The sequence below is a fragment of the Culex pipiens genome, chromosome 3, assembly GCF_016801865.2.
Source record: "Culex pipiens pallens isolate TS chromosome 3, TS_CPP_V2, whole genome shotgun sequence".
In the NCBI taxonomy this organism is placed as follows: Eukaryota; Metazoa; Arthropoda; class Insecta; order Diptera; family Culicidae; genus Culex; species Culex pipiens.
In genome coordinates, this window is record NC_068939.1 from 108,280,005 (window position 1) to 108,300,917 (window position 20,913).

Genomic DNA, 20,913 nt, shown 5'->3' on the forward strand with positions numbered 1-20,913 from the left:
ATTAGTTAAACCGAAATAAAACATTACAATTTACATCGCAAAAGGGATCAATGTATATCACAGTCCTCCAACACTCGATCACTGTCTTCAATTCTCGATAACGAAACACGTTTTATTGTAATTATTATTCTTCGGAATTGGATTAATGGTTTAAAATGGACATCACCAAACATCAGGCCAACAATAATAGTAAAAAAAATAAATTGTTCCTTGGCTTTCTCTATTGAAAACCACTTTCAACTGATTGTCGCAATATATGCTTCCCTAATACCGACGTAAACGTCAAGTACGCTGCGCTTTAAAAAAAAATGACATCGCATGTTTTCAAATTTGGTTGATGAAACACATTTAAATCGACCCGTAAAGGAATTGAAGTTACTTAAATCATGCATTGTAAAAGTCAAAGTAGTTATGTCACAGACATAACCGGAATGGCGTAGAATACGTAAAGTTTAGATGTGTGCGTTTGGTGAGAATCAAATCGGGTAGCAAATTGTTTAACTTTCGACACTTTCGAAAAAATTAAATTCTTTGAAATTTTGAATAAGATTAAAAAGATGAATAAACTTTAGCATTTCTAGGCATGAATCAATACATAACTATTGATTTTGAAGGTAAACGAGAGCATTGGATGATTTTTTGCAAGAATGCTAAGAGCAGAATGGGGGGAGGGCAGAGAGGTTGGGGGCGAGAGCAGCCTCAGAAAGCTGTGCATTCCGTCGCCCCCGAAGACCAAAATTTGTTCCTGAAATTTAAATTCAAATTAGCTCGCTGCCTCGTCCCGGGTGGGACGAGGGCAACTCTTTCAACACTTTAGAATTGGATGAGACGTAAATCTTTCAGAAGCGCTCGCCGCGAATGCGACGAGCTAGTTGGATGTCCTGATTGTTTCACAACCACGGCTTGACCCACGAGAGGCTTTTCGGCGGAAGGCAGCATGCGCGCGACACATCTTGTTGATGCCTCGTCCCGGGTGGGGCGAGGGACGGGGAGTGAGGCACCTCCGAACCACAGCAACCACGAAAGATCCAAACGGTCCGGCCATCGAGAGGCAACTGGCTGAAGGTGACGACGAGAAGGCGATGCGCACTTCTTTTCCAGTTCTGGTCCCTCTCTCCTGCTGCTGCTGCTCTGGGCTGAGCTTTCCTGCTGCTGCTGCTGCCGGTCCGACGTCTAAGACGTGAATGATGCTCAGAAAACTGGCGCGCGTTCTTATATATCAGCGGTTCTCAACCTGGGGTACATGTACCCCTTGGGGTACCACGAGCGGTCTCAGGGGGTACCAGAAGACAAACCCCGTAATGGCGGACATTTGAATAATATCCCAGACAAAATATTTTAAGAGAAGAAAAAACAAACAAATTTGAAACAAAATTTAACGCAACCTTTTGTTGCAGATTATTTAATTCAATTCGTTTTTGCTTATCATTAAACTTGAAAAAAAACCTGCTATTTTGCATGATTGATTTATGTATGCATGTATGTATGTATGTATGTATTTGAACCCCCGTCTTGGCAGGACTTGGCCATGACCACAGTATATTTCAACTAAGACGGTTCGGTTAGTAACCACCATATATCTCAAGAACCTTTTTGAAGCGAATACCATTCTCTGGCTAACGATTTCTTCTGAAAGTGTACAGACAAAGATCGGTAATGCAGATGACTCGGGCCAGGCAATCCACGACTCCCTTGTCCAGTCCATGAGTATATGAGATGGTCCTGGGCTGTTTTGAGACGGTGTTAGTAGTTATATAATGGTTTGATATGTTGTACCTTGTGACATTATTTCGCCACTACGGATCAAATCAGTTCAAGAGCATTTACTCCATGATGGCCGACTGGTTAGCGTCCCAGACCATCAATCCAAAGGGTGTGAGTTCGAATCCCACCTGATTCTTAAGGTTTTTTGTTCATATTCAAAGTTAAATTCCTGATTCCAAACTTCAAGGGAACCGACCGCTATTTTGCATGATTGATTTATGCATACAAAATGGGGGCTGTCCATACACAAGTGCTATGAATATTTTCGAAAATCTGTACATTGAGATGGCATGTTCTAATCACAAATCTTTGGCAAATTTTATGATAAAGTTTTCCTAAAAAACTTTTTTTTTCTTCAAATTGTTGGCCAAGCTATGATTCTAAAAAATTGACAAAACACAAAGAAAATTTTCAAAAAAAAAAATATTTAAATGAGAAAAATTGCGTGCATTCAATAAGAAATTATATTAACTTAAATAAAGTGTACCTTTTCTAGATTTTTGTTAATTTTTTTCCATAAATTTTTGTCTCAAATCTGGAAAAGAAAGAAAGAAACTACCATCTCTTAAAACAATTCAAAAGGTTGGTAAAAGATTGTAAAGTTTCATTATTTAACATTATTTTTTTACCTGTCTTATAGTTTTGCCAAAAATTAAACTTAGGAAAAAATGTTTTTATTGTAAATGTTACAAAGTAAAGTACCTAATTTTTGCCTTCCTCACCTTACTGAGGAAAGGCTATAAAATCACTCGAAAGCTGAACTTCTCAATTAGACCTACTATACCCACCTTCATGTATACCTATCGACTCAGAATCAAAAAAATTGTCACTCGATTATCCTGACATTGGCTGAACCGATTTTGTCCGTTTTGGCGTCATTCAATCCGTCTTGAGGACCCATAAGTCGATATTAAAAATTATGCGGTTTAGTTAAGTACTTCAAAAGTTATGCTAAAAAACGATTTCAACCAAAGTCCGGAAGATTGTAAAAAGGGTGGTTTTTATATGAAAATCTGGCATGTTATACATTTTTAGAAAGATAATCAAAAGACCTTTCCAACGCGTCCAAAACGTTGAAAATCTGACAACCCTATCAAAAGTTATACGCACTTAAGTGTTATTTATGCATTTTTTGGAGGCCGGATCGCAGATATTTTGATGAAAACGTTGTCCAAATATATCATGCGACCTATCTTTGGATAGGTAATTAAATGACCTTTCCAACGAATGTGAGGAAGGCACCAACCACCTAAGGGTGGATTAAATAACGTTTTTTATTGATGTTATCTTGGAACATATGAGGGGCACTTTTAGTGCTCTAAAAAACAAACATTTTTTTATTTTTTGGCTGGTCAATTTGGACTTGAGGGTCAAAAGATACAGGCATTTTAGGGTAAAAAAGATGCAAATTAAAATCTTAAATATCTCGATAAGGCGAAAGCCAAATTTTAAGCACCAGGTTGCATTTGAAAGAGGAGATTCAGCACTTCAAACACTGAAAAAATCTCAGGGGTGTCTTTCATTCAACTCGAGATATTTTCATTGGAAAAGTCTAATTTTCAAGGGAAAATCATATGGGACCACCCCAACGAAATTGGAAGTTTTTCCAAACATATGCTTTTGTTTTTGGTCGTAGAAGGCGTAGATTACGAGATAAAATGTTGGTGTCTTCGACGAAGTTGCTTGGATTGGCCAACAAATTTTTAGAAGACAAACATATTCTTCAAAAGTTAGATTTTCAAAATAACCCTAATCGTGAACCACCCTACCAAAAGTTGCCCCTTTACATTTGCAACAACTCTTCTGAAGACACCAAAGCTCCAAAACTTTACCATTTTTCGGAAAATCAATTTTCCACTTAATTTTGCGATCTGGACCACTGTGCAATGGTACAAAAAATGAAGTGATTTTTTATAATTTTTTCTATTTCAATTTCAAGATCAAGACTTTTCTTCAAAATTATCAAACAAAACACTCTTTCGAAATATTAGTGTGGTGTTGTTTAAAATGTTCAATGTTCCAAAAAAGCAGTGAAGATTTTTTTAGAGATGAAAAATATTTGATTTTAGTTTAATTGAAAAAAAATACAAATCGAAAATTTCACTTTATAAAAATGATTTTCAGTAAAATTTACAATATGTTCAATGTATTTCACAGGAAAAAAAAATAACCTAAGAAAGGTACATGGGCATTGTGTGACCTATCCAGTACTTGTTTTCAAACAATTCTAGATACGAGCCTTAACTTTTTAACAGTGTTTTTCGATTTTTTTAAATGTCCAATAATTTTTTTTTCACTTTTTTTAAAAGTGTTTTTGAATAACTCTGACTCAATGCGGTTTCAAAAACACCCAGGAAGCAAAAAAAAGAAAATTTGGTCCAAAAAAATTACAGATTTAGTTTAAATCCTATCAATGTCCCCCGAGTTACAGTTACAGATTTTTTTTCTCCAAAATTTATGTTTCTTATAAAAAAAATCCGATATTTGGAATTTAAAAGAAATTCCTATAAGCGAACAATTTCATGTTTAACAACTTTGGGGTACCAGCAGCTTAAGCAAAATGAAAAGGGGTACCTAGCCAAGAAAAGGTTGAGAACCGCTGTTATATATGATTTCGGCCCGCTACTTCCCCTCATTTTTCGCGACCGACACTCGGTCGCGTTGCTCGGATGATTTTCCCCTCAAAATAGGTACTTGACATTCCCGTCCGTGAGTGGGAAGCGCTCATTTTGCTTGCAAAATCTCTGCATTTTGAAAACATTTTAAAACTTTCAATTGTTTCAATAGTTAAACTATTTTGCCAACAATGAAAGTTTTATAGCAAATTGCTGAATAATTTTCGAATCGAATGGAACATAAATCGTGTCGATTCGATTAGAGGGAAGGAAGATATAAGCGTTTGACGGATGACGCAGTTAACCAGGGCCTTCGGCCCGGGTTTTTTGGAATGGCACCCCAGTACCTTCGACAAAGACGTAGTCTACGTCAAAATTAAGATACATAAGGAATTGTTACGAACTACTACTGAACAAGCGTTCAGTGCTATAGTTTTGACACTAGGAATGACAAAGATATAACATCAATATTTACTTGAGCAACTTGGACCATATTTTCTCCTTAACATTAAAAAAAAAAAGTAGTCAGAAGTCGATTCCTGCATGTTGCTTCTAGCATTCCTTGATATCGAGTTTGCTCTCGACAAACGGTGATATGTAATATGTCCGCAGAAAAGACGGTTCGGAAGAGTAAAATAAAAGAGTTGTTGTCTGCTTGCTGGTTGTAATCGGAAAGGAACGACTCGATCGTTCGGCTTTATTACTTTACCTCTGTTCACATTGTCATTTGTTTTCCTTAGTATTGGTGTGATCTCAAAAATAGTAGGGATGTTCACATCAATAAGATTGGTAGGTCAAACGCTTTCTTGTTGTGTTCCGCCAAAACCTTAACGTTGGCCATATACTGGAGGTCCGTGCGCAGTATATCATCAACCACTGCCTCAAAATACGTTTCGAACGGCTCCATAAACGTTACGGCCAGAGGTTGCAATCGATGTGAACAGTGCGGCGGAAAGATCAGTACGGTGACATTTTTGTCACGTGCTTTTTCGGCGAAAGACAAATTTGTGTGGGACGATTGGCCATCAACAATCAATAAAACCGGATTTGCTTCCGTCGGTCAAACATGTTCAAGAAAATGCTCAAACCATTTTTTGAAAGTGGTAGTTGTCTTATAGCCAGACTCCATCGAACGCACCGTTTTTAAGAAAATCACCTTATTTGGTGAATCGTGCCCGAAGGAAAGTCATGGACGGTGGCAAATGCTCGCTGACATGCACATCATGTCGATTGTAGTCTTGCCCCGATCAGCGGAAACAATTCCTCCAACCTGCTTCTTCATCTTCTTTGCAACAACTATCTTCTTCTTCCTGGGCAGAACCTGTTCCAAGTTATGTTGCATCAGAACAATATACCTAACCCTTTCAGATGGAAAATAAGCAGAACCTTACCAACGACTTCCGGAGTATCGTAAGAGTTATTTGGGACATATTCGCGATCAAAAGCTCAAAAATTCCGACAGATGGCGCAAAGCATCGAAGAATGACGATTCAAATTTTCGCTGTTCGGTTACATAGGAATGCAAACTTAAAATTGAATTTACAGCTCATAGAACAACTTTTGAGAAAAAATTCAAGTAGTTCGATTATAAACTCTTTGCCCTCTATAAATAAACGCAATAAAAAAAATTGAAAAAAAATAATTTTGAAAAAATAATATTGTTTAAAATGATAGAGCATCAAAAGTTAACAAAGTATCAGCTCGAATTTTTGCTCAAAAGTTGTTTTGAACGCTGGAATTCAACAAAACAGAATTCGCATACATAACCTCAAAGGGCGAAAATTTCAATCGACATTCTTCGCTCTGTTCTGCTACTCAACACTAGGTGTCGCATGTCGTTTGGCTCTTGAACGGCAATAACTCATATATTATAATTTAAGCCACGAACACGTCCCCATAAAAATTTGACAGTTCTCAAAACCGACGAAATGATAGACTAAATCGGTCCCTACAGAATCGGTCTACAAATTGAATGATTAAATCGGTTTTAGTATTGTTCACGAAGTGGACTTAGCAAAAATTTTGGTGGCAGTTTGTTTTTCAATAAATTAATTTGTTTAGAGAGCAGTTATATTGGGTATGTTTTTCATAAAGTCAATCATTTATTGCATAAGTTGAAGTAGAAAGTGGAGTTTATACTAATCTTGATAAAATCTTACTTCTAAAATTATTTTTTGTAGGTTTTTCTAATTTCTAAGAAATTTCTAAGTTCTTCAATACGAAGCGCGAATATAAATAATTCCGAATACTTTTGGAAGATCCGGAAAATAGCACATGCGGACAAATAGTTTATGATGACAGCTCTTGTTCCTGCTGCAGGTTTCCGGAACATCCAACATTATTGAAGACAGTCGAGAAAATTGAGGTTAGTTTTATAGATTTGATTCAAACCCTGATCAGCTACCAATTGGGGGCTACACGGGTGTAAATGTGTTGGAAGAGTCTGCTCTTGTGTACTTGACAGCCGGCTCAATCCTGTCCATCCTGCCAGCCGGATTCTTCCAGAACGCCGTTTAAATCCATCGATCAATCAATCGATTTTGTCGGTTGCAGTCGGCCGATTTAGTCAGCCGATTAGTCGGTCGATCCCTGTGTTAAGCTCCCATAAGAGTCGGTGAAACAAACGGCCGATTAGTCGGTAGATTTAGTCGGTCGATTCAACAGACTGAAACCGACTAAATCGTTGAGAACGTCGGCTCAAATTTCTATGGGGCACTTAGACCACAGAGAACAGATGTATATCATTGAACAAACAACATTGAAAAACGTGTGTAAAAATTCAAACCAAAATACGTTGAAAAGAGCTAGGGTGTGCACCATCCGCCTAGATAGCGCCACTTCCAAAATCATTATGGCCTACAGTAGCAGAACGTTAGACCATCTAATCACTGCATAAAACATTCCGTACGAACGACATCAGACCAATGTCTGACTGCCCTTCATCAGAGGGTTGCAATTTTACGCGCCAAAGAAGGTAAACAAAACGAAATTGGACATAACATGTGTAAAGGGACTATTTTAAGTTGTCGCTTGAAAAATCATTTTTGAATGATTTTTTGTTATGTTTTTGTTAATGTTATTGCATTTTGCATTATTTTTAGTCAACTGGAATTATACAGAAGTGAATTTTATATTTAAACAAGGTTAACATTTATTTTCTTTCGAAATTATTGAGCCTTTTTCATTGTTAGGTCAAGTATTCTCAGCCGCGACGGTGGCGCCGCCAAGCGTATCCTGCACACTCTAATTTCTTTGATGCAAGATTGTATGCAACGCATTTTTTTAGTTTACACGGTTTACACACAAGTTATAGGCCCCCAAAACCAAAGCTAAAAACTCGATTCGCCACCTACATTCGAGTAGGAGAACTTTGGTGCAAGGTTACGTTTACGTTTTTGCACGATAAGTGCAAAGGCGAGTGAAAACTATTTTAATGTTTTTTAAAAGAAAATTGATCTTTTGGAATAAAATAAAGATAACAGGTGGTAAGAAATAAAAAGTTCTATGTATTGACTTTTTGATTTTTTTGCTAAGTTGCCTTTTTCATTGAAAATTCTGAGATCCGGATTGAAAACGCGAGAATGAGGTTAGATTGCAAATTTAGAAAATCATTCCAATTACCATTTTTCAAGCAGAGCTTTGCTTTTATGGTAGAAGTGACTTTAAAAAATATTTGTTCACTTGAATAATCTACATACTCAATTGATTAGTTAGGTTTTGGTTGATTAAAACATTTCCTTATTTTGAATCAGATAATGAACAGGTTAAATCGGCCATCACAAAAATATTTTCGTTTATATCAATTAAGCTATTTATTTCTTACCTGAAAATGGTATAATTTGCTATTAATGTCGATTTTATGATGAAATAAAACAATTTCAAATTTCAAACCAACTTACTCGCTGTAGGTTATAATGAAAACATCACCCCAAGTTTCAGCGCCCTCTAGTGGGGGGGTAATTATGACGTTTGATTGCCTATAACCAAGATGTACATCTGTTCTCTGTGCTTAGACCCTTTAGGAAAATGCCCGCGTAGTGCTGCTATTGCCCAACAGATGTCGCTAGTGTCGCACGTTTTTGTGTGACCCTTCCCTGTTTGAAAAATGTCGCACGTCGTACAAGCTGTCGCGCGGTTTTGATTTTACCGTTTCGATATTGATTGGTCGAAAGGACGACAAACGTACGACAAACACTCGACATGCCCGACATTGTTTTTTCCATCGATTTTCCTTCAATTCGACGTCACGATTTTCGTCGACGCAAACAGTTTGACAGTTCTCTTCAGTTGATCTTGTTCGGACTTGATTGCAACCGAATCGAACCAGCTGTCCTTCCTTTTGGGATTTGGTTTAGGAGCCTCGAAGATTTTGGACGATTTTCGACGGATAATAGGTAAGTTTAGTTCTAGATTGTGATTTTTTTGCGGCGAAATGTTCCGGGGTGCGCGAGCGACCGAATCAAAGTGTCTTGTATTTCAGATTTCGGTCTTCGTGGCGGTGGAGGAGGACGAGAAGGAGGACGGGACGGGAAGGAACCGGTTTGCGATCGAGGAAGGTTGGTGTTTGGTGTTTTACTTTCCGCGGGAGGTGGCGGCACATACCTGATGAAACTGGTGAGTCATGTTTTAAGTGTGTGTTTGTGTGAAATTGTATTAAATTCAAAACCTCAAAACATCAAAATTGTTATCTAACGTGGATTAGATTATTCAATAATTCCAAACTAAAGAAAAATCAAAATTACTAGAATTTAAACAATCTTAAACACTAAAACTGTGAAATTCTAAAGTTTTCATTCTTAATTTTAAAATTCTAGTATTTCAAAATTATAGAATGCAAGAATTTGAAAACTAAAAATTCCTTTGAATTCATGTATTTGTGTAAATTGTTAATATTATTAAATTATAAAATTTAATATTTCATTAAAATTTTAAGTTTTAAAGTTCTCATTAAAAAATCTGAAATTCTAAAATATTCAAATTCAGAAATTGAAAAAAACCTCAAATACTAAAATTCTTTAATTCTAAAATACTTAAATTGTTAAATTCTAACATTGTTAAAATTCTTATATTTCCAAAATCTAAATGTCGTTCGTCATATTTAGAATCAGAGTAAAGAATTCAAAAATTCTAAAAATTATGAGTATACAATTCTTAAACAAAATTAAAATTCAAATTTATTTATAGTTTTATATTTTGAATTCTTAAAACTTTAAAAATTCGAAAAAATATAAAAATAATAAAATAACAAATTTTCAAAAAATTCTGAGACTTCTTGAAACTCCTTAAATCTTTAAATAACTTTAAGAACTATAAACTTTGCAATATTTTTAGGATTATACAATGATAAAAAAATTAAATTTGGTCTATCAAATATTAGGAATTTTAAAAATAACGCAAACGGAATTGGATGATTTATGAATTTCAAAATTTTAGAATTTAGAATTTTAGAATTTTAGAATTTTAGAATTTTAGAATTTTAGAATTTTAGAATTTTAGAATTTTAGAATTTTAGAATTTTAGAATTTTAGAATTTTAGAATTTTAGAATTTTAGAATTTTAGAATTTTAGAATTTTAGAATTTTAGAATTTTAGAATTTTAGAATTTTAGAATTTTAGAGTTTTAGAATTTTAGAATTTTAGAATTTTAGAATTTTAGAATTTTAGAATTTTAGAATTTTAGAATTTTAGAATTTTAGAATTTTAAAAATTAAATTCTTGTAATCTCGGATTTTAAAATTAGTTGCGATTTTAAATCATTTTTTTTTAATGTCTAAATTTTAAATTTATTTTAATGTTTAAAATACATTTTTAAAATTGTTGTATAATTATTATTTAAGTATGAATTTAATTTATAAATTGTTTCCCATTAAAGTAATTTGGCAATTGTCACAGTGTATATTAAGAAGCTATTCTAGTCATTCCTAATGTAAACGTCAACGTTATCTTTTTTCAGGGAACAAACACGTACTCCACAATCCCACGTTATCTCGTACTCCGGTGGCCATCAATCCATCTGAGATCCAAGATTGGCGTCGCATCCGGGTAAAACTTTGATCAGCTCGTCGAGAAGCAAAAGTCCAACACCAACATCCAAGCCGGAAGCTGCGGTCAAGGCAAATCCGAGACCATCTGAAGAAAGCCAAGTTGGATAAGAATCGGCGATCCGGAAGTTTTTAGTGAATTTAGTGAAAAAGTGAATATTATAGTGAAATTAGGTGTGTTTCAATAAAAAATTAAATAAAAAAACAAAACAACAGTTTTTTCAACAGCAACATAACCTAAAAATCCGAAATGACAGCACACGACAATAGCACGACATCCTAAATAACAAAACCGTGCGACGTCGGTCGAATGTCGCACGACAATGTCGTACAATTTCGATTATCGATCGCACGACAAATACGACATTTTGGTGCAAAAACGTATGACATTCGCGCGAAAGTCGCACGACATTGTCGTGCGACGTCGTACAATTGCACGGACGACAAACGACGGACGTCTGACGGACTTTTCAGTCAGGGTTTACGTTTTGATGTCCGTTCCAGGTCTCTGGTTCTGTCAAATAGTTTGACAAAACAGCTGTTCTTGCGCTGCTGTCATGGTTTTTGTGTTTATTAATAATTTCGAGAAAAATTAGAATCCTGCGCTCCAATTAATCGCCGCAGAAAGATAACGTCGCAATGCAATGCGTATACGTTGTCTATGGTAACCAAAGGTTGTTGATATTTTTTCACGGACACAAACACACAAACACCAGTATTTGTTTACGTTTTGCACTGCGGCTGTCATGCGCTAATTTTTCCTCATCCTTCGACATAATCGCCAAAATCTATTACTTCTTGATAGGCGCAATACATAAATACCACTTCCAAAAGCGCTGCTTTCACCTGTTTTTTTCTTGGACCGTGTGTTGATGCGAGTTTGAACTTCCGTGTTTCAATTATCACCAGCCGTTGGCGAGGCGGTGCACGTCCCGGCAGGTAAGTTCCGTGCAAATTTTCTGCACACCACGATGTGTGCTGCGATCTGTGAGTAATTGAGATTCTTTTGCAGAAAAGGCAGTATCCGGAGGTGCTTCGGCAGGACATATTGTCGCCGCGGCACTAAACCGAATTGAGCAAGTTTAACTCTCGCGACGATTTTCTGTCGCGAAATATCTGTCAAGCATGTTTAGGTGATTTTGAATCAGTGCACACAAAGAAAAATTACTCTAAATTTAAAAAGATCGTTCGTTGGATTAAAAGTTCGCGTTGGTGAATATTCGTAGAAAGTTCAAACTTTTCAATTTAAAAGTTGGAAAGTTTTTGATACTACCATGCATTTATGGAACAAAATCGTTGTATTGGTAAAAGTATTTTACTTTTATTTGGAAAAGAAACCTTTTATGGCAAGAATACACAACATTTAGCACTACAGGGATAATTTCAGAAAAATATGCTTGGTTTTTTACATTTATTTAAAAAAAATTAAACAGTATGAGCATGAGCATGAGCATGAGAGATCACCCATGGTTGCCCCTCCGTTGCTGAACAGAACCGTAATATCCTTTCAGCACTACTGATTATAGGCTTCGACGATCTAGTGGTGTTTCTCTTATCAACAGCATGTATGAATGCGCTGAAAAGATAAAACACCATGATTGCTAAAGCTAGATCAGTTGCGAATAGGTAACAGTCATTGGCCACCAACGGCGCCCGCCATGTCAGTTTGTAGACCTCGATTTTAAGGGACGGGAATGTTAGTTAGCGCAGGTTGCTACTAGGGCAGCTGATTTACTCTGTGCTTACACCCCACGAGCGCCAGGAACCTGAAAACTTGTTAGTAGGATAGGGTGATTGGTCAGGATTCATCATAGAAGATGATGATGCGACCCAAAATCATAGTGTTTGTTGAAAGGTATTATATTTTATTCTCAAGGCAAACAATCGGATGCTGCGGATGAGACATTTCCCGTTTAACTGTTGTTAAATTTTATTTAAAAAAAATTAAACAGTATGTTAGAAAAATACTTTTTTATGTATTTAACGCTTCTCCACTAGCTTCTGCTTCATACGGTACGCCACCGGTCACTTCCGAATACCCCAGTTTGGTCGGTTCCGGATGGAGGCTTCGACGCGACAGCAGTGTAACACGATGGTCACGTTTCCGGCCTCAATCAGGACAGTCTTGGAGGAGTTGGCCATTTATTCGGGAAGGGTGGTCGACGTTTCCCGGCTGGAAAGTAAAGTGCCTGAACAGGGAGTTCCCGATCCTGGAAGCGCATCCGGAACATGGAGTTGATGAGGCCCTCGGAACGGAGTTCGATTTTGAGCACGTAATCCTAATTCGATTTTTTTTGGCTCACTGTCCAGATTCATTCGGCTGAAGCTGCGCCGTCGCGACGTGAGTGTTTGTGGGCGGGAAGTTGCTAAAAGAGATGGAAAGTAAGTGAAGTTGGCTAGCCACTGCACACATTCTCAATACTCACCGGTGCTGTAAACCGCCGGCACCGAGTGCAACATCTGCGCTGACCACCTCCGATTATGTAGCTTTTCGTCGTCCTCCTCTTCGTCGGAGGCCCATCGTGAAAATAAACTTTCGCGTACTTGTCCAAAAACCGGAAGTTAATCTTCTTCAACGCAATCTCTTGTTCACGCAACGCTTCGGCAGCGCCATCTCCTCGATGATCTCGCCCCAGTCCTCACGCGAATTGACCTTCAATCTCGGGCCACCACCACCCAATACAACCGGTGCGAATCCACATTCCTACCTCTCATCCTACAAAAACAAACAAAATCAATCACAAACCCCACAAAACACCCAAGCTTCCTTCTTAGGAATTCCGGCCGTGGAACAGCTGCAATTCCTGCAGGAAGCTGGCCTTGTCCTTTTCGAGAACTCGACCTCGTCCCGCTCCTGCACCACCCTCCTTCGAAGGCGTTCCGCTGCTGCTGTTTGGCTCACGAAGGTTTCCGCGTCCGAGTCCTGGCTGCTGCCGCGGTCGGCTTTACTTTGCGTCCTAGACTCACCAGCACCACCGGACCCACCAAAGTGTTTGTTTACATTTGCGACTTAGGCGTACACGGTTACACGAGAACGTCAAAATGAAAGAAATTTTACAGTCGAATTAAAAGTAAAAACTTTTAAATCAGTGAGCAATGAGATTTTCAAAAACTGTAGCAGTAAAAGTTTTCATTTTCAAAACAAGAAAAAAACTTTTAATGTAGCAAATTTTAACAACTTTTTAATTCAAAAGTAAGTTACTTTTGTCATTACCGTAATATTTTTTTGTGTGTGTGTTTGCTTTTTTGTTTTGACGGCTTTGGATGATGAGATAAACGTGGCTGTTTTTTTTTTTATCTGCCAAGGAAATGGAACGCTTTAGATTAAATAATTGTTTAATATCTTGGTTTTGCCTTCCTCACTGAGGAAAGGCTATAAAATCACTCGAAAAATGAACTTTTTAATTAATCCTCTTAGACCCACCTTCATTTATACATATCGACTCAGAATCTCGAGCTGAGCGAATGTCTGTGTGTTTGGCTGTATGTAGACATGTGTACCAAATCAATGTCACTGGAATAACTCGGCACTGGCTGAACCGATTTAGACCATATAGGTCTCGGTCGATTCCTCTTGGAGTCCCATATCTGCCTATTTAAAATCAGCAAGTTTAGATAAGTACTTCAAAAGTTATGCTAAAAATACGATTCCATAGTAAGTTTAAACAATACAAAAAAGGGTGGTTTTTGCAAAAAAGTTGGTCATGTAATATATTTTTAGAAAGATTTTGGGAATACCTTTCAAATGTCTTTGGAATTTTTAAGATCCGGCAGTTATATCAAAAGTTATCAGCATTTTAAATAAATTAACATAACCTCTCAATGCCGAGTGGGATGTAAATCGTTTTCAAACAGCAAGAACAGCGTTGGCACTTTTACTTCGTAAGAAGTCTGTATTAACTTGGAAGAAAATCTGCAATAAACTGTAAGTTGTTGATTACGGAATCAAAAAAAAAACCCATGAACATACAAATGCAGATTTGTTGTTTTATGCGTCATTAGGAATAATCTTTTAAATGAATTACAAGAAACTAATTGAAAAAAAAAACATTTGAATATAACATGTCTAAAGGAAATATTGTGGTCCAGAAGTCTGTATTTATTTCCTCGTCGTTAATTTTCGTTATATCTGGCATGACTGCCAACATTCTATAGTGTCAAGCCCGTCAAGCCTGGTCAAAACGTCAAAAGATCAAAACAACTGCTGCGGGTGAATCGTCGTCGCCTTTTTTCTGTTTCGTTTGTTTTTTGTTTGCGCCGCGGTGCCGTGTTCCAGATCACCGTGGATGGAACGACCCGGTGGACCAGGACAACCACAGTGTCCAAGCTCGGAGGACTCTGCCGGAACCGGAGGAGTTTCTTGGCCGGCCGCCCAAGCCTTAACACTGACTTCGTCGGTGCCTCAACCCTTCATCTAATAAGAGGCAGAACCGTGTCAAGACTCACGCCACTACGGGGATCACGACGACACCACGGGATAAAAACATCACCGTCTGTACGTGCGCGACCTGTATCGGATGGTTGCAGGACCTCCCGGTCTAAAAGTACGTCATTGCGGACTACGAGGATGACGACAATGGGGACGAGTCGGAAGAGAAGCGGTTTCGTTTAACCCCGTCGACGGGAAAACGAAGACGATCATCCAGAAGGTCAAGGTCAAGAACAATAAGAATAAGACGGAGGCTTCGATCCAGGTGAACAACAAGTTAAAGGAGTATCAGATCAAGGGACTGGAGTGGTTGGTGTCGCGCTAACAACAATCTGAACGGAATCTCGGCAGACGATATGGGATGGGGTGAGTCACGCAACTTTTGTAAAATTAGCATCGAGAATAATCGAAACACAATTTGTTTTTGCTTCAAGGTTAAGCCAATCGCTTTGTTCACCTGCTAGATGGAAAAGAAGAACAACGGCCTGTAATTCGTCAATGTTCTGCTGTCCACCCTCTCCAACTGGGTACTCCAGTGAACAGCTCCCGATGTTCCACGGCTCGTCCGACCGCCTCAAGAACACGCTCTAAAATCCGTAAGGTGGCCCGTAAGGCTGCTGACCGAGTCCGAGTTTAGCGGACCATCTTACCTAAATCTACATCGATCACTAAGAAGAAACTCTTCGAACATGGGCACCATCGATCTTCATTATATTCGTCTAATTAATCCGAGTGACCGATCGTAAGTTTCTCAACGATTTGTACTTATTTAACTAAAACTAAAACTTTTTGTATTACTTTCTTAATTCTTAAAAATTAAGAAATAGCCTCCAACGAGCATTCCTCGAAGGTCGTCAAACTCAAACAACACCATCACCAGCAACTCTGGGCTTCCAAAAGCCGAAACATCCTCAAAAACTGAAGCGCGCCGGAAAACTCCGGTGAAAACAAAACTGGTGCGCTGCAAAATCCCACCATGCGGGATCACAAAAACTATTTAATTTGATTTGACTTTATGTAAGATGCATTGGTGAATACAAAAATTATCAAAATAAATAAAATAACGAAACATTAATTATTTTGTGCAAAGAATGAAAAAGGCTGAATGACTGTCAATCCGCCGTTTCCATATGATCCGCCATAATTTTAAAAGCACATCCGGAACAAGAAGTTTCTGTTCTTCCTCCCGGGATAAACTAATGCCAAGATCTTACAAATAAAGGCCGATTTCGAGGCTAGGACTGCTGGCAAGGAAAACTCACCGGCCGTTAGTGAGCCCTGCTTGTGGGCGTCAATTTAGCTGGTAATCTACATACCACAAGATAGGTATTCCGTGAACAGTAAAAAAAATGATGCTAATACATGTTACAACTGGAAACGATGACAGTTTTTTTTTGTCAAAAAATGTGTAATTTTACATCAACTGTGGAACTGTGGAAATTTTCATCAGTTATGTTGAATTTCACATTTTTATTCATTATTTTAAAATTTTGTCAACCCTATCAAAAGAAATTAGTTATGAAACTTATTTCATACAACTTGTTTTGGGCGAATGAAACTTTTTTTTTTTTTTGAGTAAACTATGTGACTGTGAGGAAGGCACCAACCACCTAAAGGTGGATTAAGTAACGTTTTTAGTTCTACTACCACTAGAACTGTTTCATTTGGGGTAATTTATGAAGTTCAGTCAGTTTCCAGCTTCAGGAAAAGACGCAGAAGGGAAAAAGTCTTGGTTAAGTTGCTGATTACCGTTGGATTTCCGTCTGAATAAAACAAAAATAAGTGGCCTCATTGTCGAGGGACCTCAATCCGGTTCGTTGTGGGAGAGTTTTGCCGATGCGGGATGTTGCGGGTGTCGATTGAATAAGCTCTATAGAGTCAAAATAGGAAGACCCAGCCACCAATTTGAAAATCAAAAGCGCCGTACCAGTTGCAAAGTAACCGCCGACCTTACAAGTCGCATTCTCAACGCCAGTCCGAAGTTTGTGTGCGCGTCGCCGCTTTTTTTAAAATGTGCACCGTAGACAAAAACAGTGTGATTCTGGATTTTTGTCAACTCCAAAACCAACCAAGCCCAAAGCTTGTAAAAAAATTTCTCGCAGACCTTCAAGTAAACCAAGAAAACTTGCGAGCATTGCAATTATGCAATAGAAGAAAAATAGCCGTGTTGCAGTTCGCCGACTCAGCAATGGCCTCGTCCATCATCGACAAACCTCTGGTATATCAGGGTTGCAAAATCCCGATTTACCTGGACAACAATGCTACGGAAGTTCGTGTGCTTGACCTACCTCTAGGCATAAGCAATGATGACGTAGTCAAAGTGATGAGTAAATACGGCGAAGTTTTGACCATCACCAACGACCGCTGGATTAACTTCTTCCCAGGAATCCCAAATGGAGTTCGGACCCTGCGGATGTTGCTGAAACAGCCAACGCCGAAATCAATCACTGTAAACAATGCTGCTGCAACAGTGACGATTATAGGCAAAAAATCGCTTTGCAAACTCAAAGCAAAGAACAAAAAATGTGCGGATTCGAGTAAAAAGGTGGACCAAAAAAGCAGTACACAACCGATTGAACCCGAGCCAAGCAGCAGCAGCAGTAAAAGCAACGACAGTAAACCAGAACAAAATGCAATGGAAACAAGTGAAATTGACGAAGAAGACAACGATGGATTCGAGACCGTGCTTTCTAAGCACACTCGCAAAACTCGGAAGCGCTTACAGGCATATTTGGATGCGGATGACGAATTGACAACAAATCGACGAGAGATGGCTGAAGAAGAAACAACAGATGAAGAAGATGAAGATGTCATAAAAGCAAAATATTATAAGAAAAAGTGTTGTGAGATAACTTCTAAATCCCTGGAAGAAGAGGACGAAGAAAAACTTGAAGAACTTGATAATTCACTCTTGAAATATTCCGCTAAATATTTGAAACATAGACAGAAATCGTTAGAAAAAAGGCATGGTAATAATTATTGAAGTGATTTTAAACTCTGTAATCTTTCCTCTTTCACTATCCACCTTGAAGAGATGAATGCACAATGGTGTAAAGTCTCTATAATAAAAAAAAAAAAAAAGCGCCGTAATTGTCCTCTCCAAGCTAGACATCATGAAATGGTCCATCCGGATGATCGAATCCACGCTCACAGAACGATTTCCGGTAGATTTTCGTGATCGATTCCATGCTCCGTGTAAGACGCGGCGCAAGTCTTGTCGCAGCTCAACTGGCGACATTTCAGTTTGGTGCCGCGGCGAAATTTTGTTTTGGTTTCGCGTGTGACATTTGAGGTACACTCAGAAAAGAAACAACAGAAAATTGCTTCGCGAGATGAAAAACACTCGCGCTGTTATTTCGATTTATTTCAAAAACCACAATATATCTGTGCTTCTTACCTGTGGAGCTATGTGAAGCTGCTTGTTGATATGTTGTCCTCATCGCCGGCCCTGACTGAAAAGTCCGTCAGACGTCCGTCGTTTGTCGTCCGTGCAATTGTACGACGTCGCACGACAATGTCGTGCGACTTTCGCGCGAATGTCATACGTTTTTGCACCAAATTGTCGTATTTGTCGTGCGATCGATGATCGAAATTGTACGACATTGTTGTACGACATTCGACCGACGTCGCACGGTTTTGTTATAAAGAATGTCATGCTATTGTCGTGTGCTGTCAATTTGGATTTTTAGGTTATGTTGCAGTTGAAAAAACTGTTGTTTTGTTTTGGTTTTTTTTATTCAAGCTGTCAAAAATTTTCAAAAATATTCCCTTGTTCACCTAATTTCACTTGCGGATTGCAGATTCTTCTCCAACATGGCTTCCTTCGGGATTTGCCTTGACCGCAGCTTCCGGCTTGGATGTTGGTGTTCTTCTGAGGCGGCCGTGGCAGCATCTTGGTCGTGTTGGACTTTTGCTCCTCGACGAGCTGATCAAAACCCGGATGCGACGCCAATCTCCGACGGATTGATGTTTACCGGAGTACGAGACAACGTGGGTTTGTGGAGTACGAGTCTGAGAAAACGTGGCTGCTTCCGTGGGTTCTACGACACGTTTCCGGCAGGATCAGATTGGAATATGTTTGTTGCCTGAAAAAATATATCATCAGTCAACAATTGGCAATAATTTATAAATTAAATTCTGATTTGAATAATAATAATAATAAAATTTAAAGACAATATAATTTCAAATATGTATTTATGAACTGTAAAAGAAAAACTAAATTTATAAATTCTCAAAAGGTCCTATGTACATAGGAAACCCATGGCGCATTGGATGTTTTGGGAAAGTAATCTAGAAATATCAAAATCTAAAATTCTAAAATTCTAAAATTCTAAAATTCTAAAATTCTAAAATTCTAAAATTCTAAAATTCTAAAATTCTAAACTTAAAGAAATATTTTGTATTTTTTTATTCTTGAAATTTGTTTTTTTTTATTTTTCAAATTTTTAAATTTTTAAGAATTTGTATTTTTTTTATTTAAAATATAATTTTTTTTGAATTTTAGCATTTTTAGAATTTACAATTTTGAAATTTTAGAACTTTTAATGTTTAGAATTTTCGAATTCAAAATTCCAACTCGTGCGACTAACGTTTTTAGAATTTAAGAAATTTATATTGTCAGATTTTTAGTATTTATCAATTGAAGAATTTTAGTATTTAAGAATTAGGGAATTTTAGTATTTAAATTATTGTCAATTTCAAAATTTTCATATTTTTTTCATATATATTTTTTTAATATTTGAAGACTTTGAGAATTTTAAGAATTAATAAATTCAAGAAATTTGAGAATGTTCACAATTTGTACAATATCAAGAAATTAAATAAATTTAGAATTTTCAAATTCTTGCATTCTTAAGTTCTGGAATGCTAGAATTTTAAATAAGAAAGAAAAACTTTATAATTTAGAATTAGAATTGGTGTTTATTAGAATTTAACAGTTCTGCTCCAGGATGTTACATTTGCAATTCAGAGATTTGGAGAACCTTTCAACTGAGATCAATTCATAAGCCATAAGTTTGGAATTATTGGACTGAAAAGTTAAGAATTTGCGATGTTCCATTCATCCTATTTTTAATTTCGATCGTCCAATCGCACTTCCAGCACACCTCCTCCATCGTTTCTAAAACATGACTCACCAACCGCTTCCTCGTTCACAAACTGGTTCCTTCCCGTCCCGTCTTCCGGAATGGCCTGCCGAGTAAACCATATTTCCTGTCCTCCTCCTCCTCTCCTTCCTATACCGCCACGAAGACCGATATCTGGAATACAAGACACTTTGATTCGGTCGCTCGCCCACTCCGGCAGAAACAGTAGTTCAATCTAGAACACAACTTACCTTTAAACTGTCCAAAATCCTCCCAAAGCCTAAAACCAACAACAACTCTAGGTTCGGCTCGGTTGCAATCAAGTCCGAACAAGATCAACTGAAAAGAACTGTCAAACTGTTTGCGTCGACGATAATCGACGTCGAATTGGAGGTTAATCGATGGAAAAAAACAATGTCGGGCAGGTCGAGTGTTTGTCGTACGTTTGTCGTCCTTTAGACCAATCGATATCGAAACGGTAAAATCAAAACCGCGCGACAGCTTGTACGACGTGCGACATTTTTCAAACAGGGTTATGGCCTATCTACAATCACTTAGCTTAGAAAATTTCACTTAGCTTAGGAATTTGAATCAATGGAATTGAAGCCGAGCTTCTACAATGGAAAAGTAATCAAATTAGAAACTGACGTATGGTTTGAAAAATTTCAAAATCTACGGTAAGTTGACGTTTCAATATCAAAGGTAAACAAACAACTGCATAGCAACGTATATCAGCCCAACAAAATTTCTAAGTTGATTGTGGATGACGGCCGTAAGTTGCGTACTTTCCTAAGTAACTACTTTACTTAGATGTTCTAAGCTAAGTGATTGTAGATAGCCCATTACTCAAAATTGTTCAGTTTTTCACGAACGACGTAACCCGCTTTGACACTGACGTTTGGATCGACATTTGTCACCGAGCATGATTGACAAAAACATAAAGAGCAGAAAACGTGTTTCGGCGGCCTAAAGTTTTCAAT

The 20,913-nt window shown here is 37.6% G+C and overlaps 2 long non-coding RNA genes across 2 annotated transcripts; both read left to right on the plus strand.

The window, feature by feature from the left end:
* Window positions 1–8,476: 8,476 nt before the first annotated feature.
* LOC128093332 (uncharacterized) lies at window positions 8,477–10,894 on the plus strand. The gene is made up of 3 exons (XR_008212416.1): window positions 8,477–8,773; window positions 8,860–8,993; window positions 10,333–10,894. It is a non-coding gene; the product is annotated as an uncharacterized LOC128093332 (long non-coding RNA).
* Window positions 10,895–14,604: 3,710 nt separating this feature from the next.
* LOC120431994 (uncharacterized) lies at window positions 14,605–15,946 on the plus strand. The gene is made up of 3 exons (XR_005607992.2): window positions 14,605–15,215; window positions 15,284–15,591; window positions 15,671–15,946. It is a non-coding gene; the product is annotated as an uncharacterized LOC120431994 (long non-coding RNA).
* The last annotated feature ends 4,967 nt before the right edge of the window (window positions 15,947–20,913 follow it).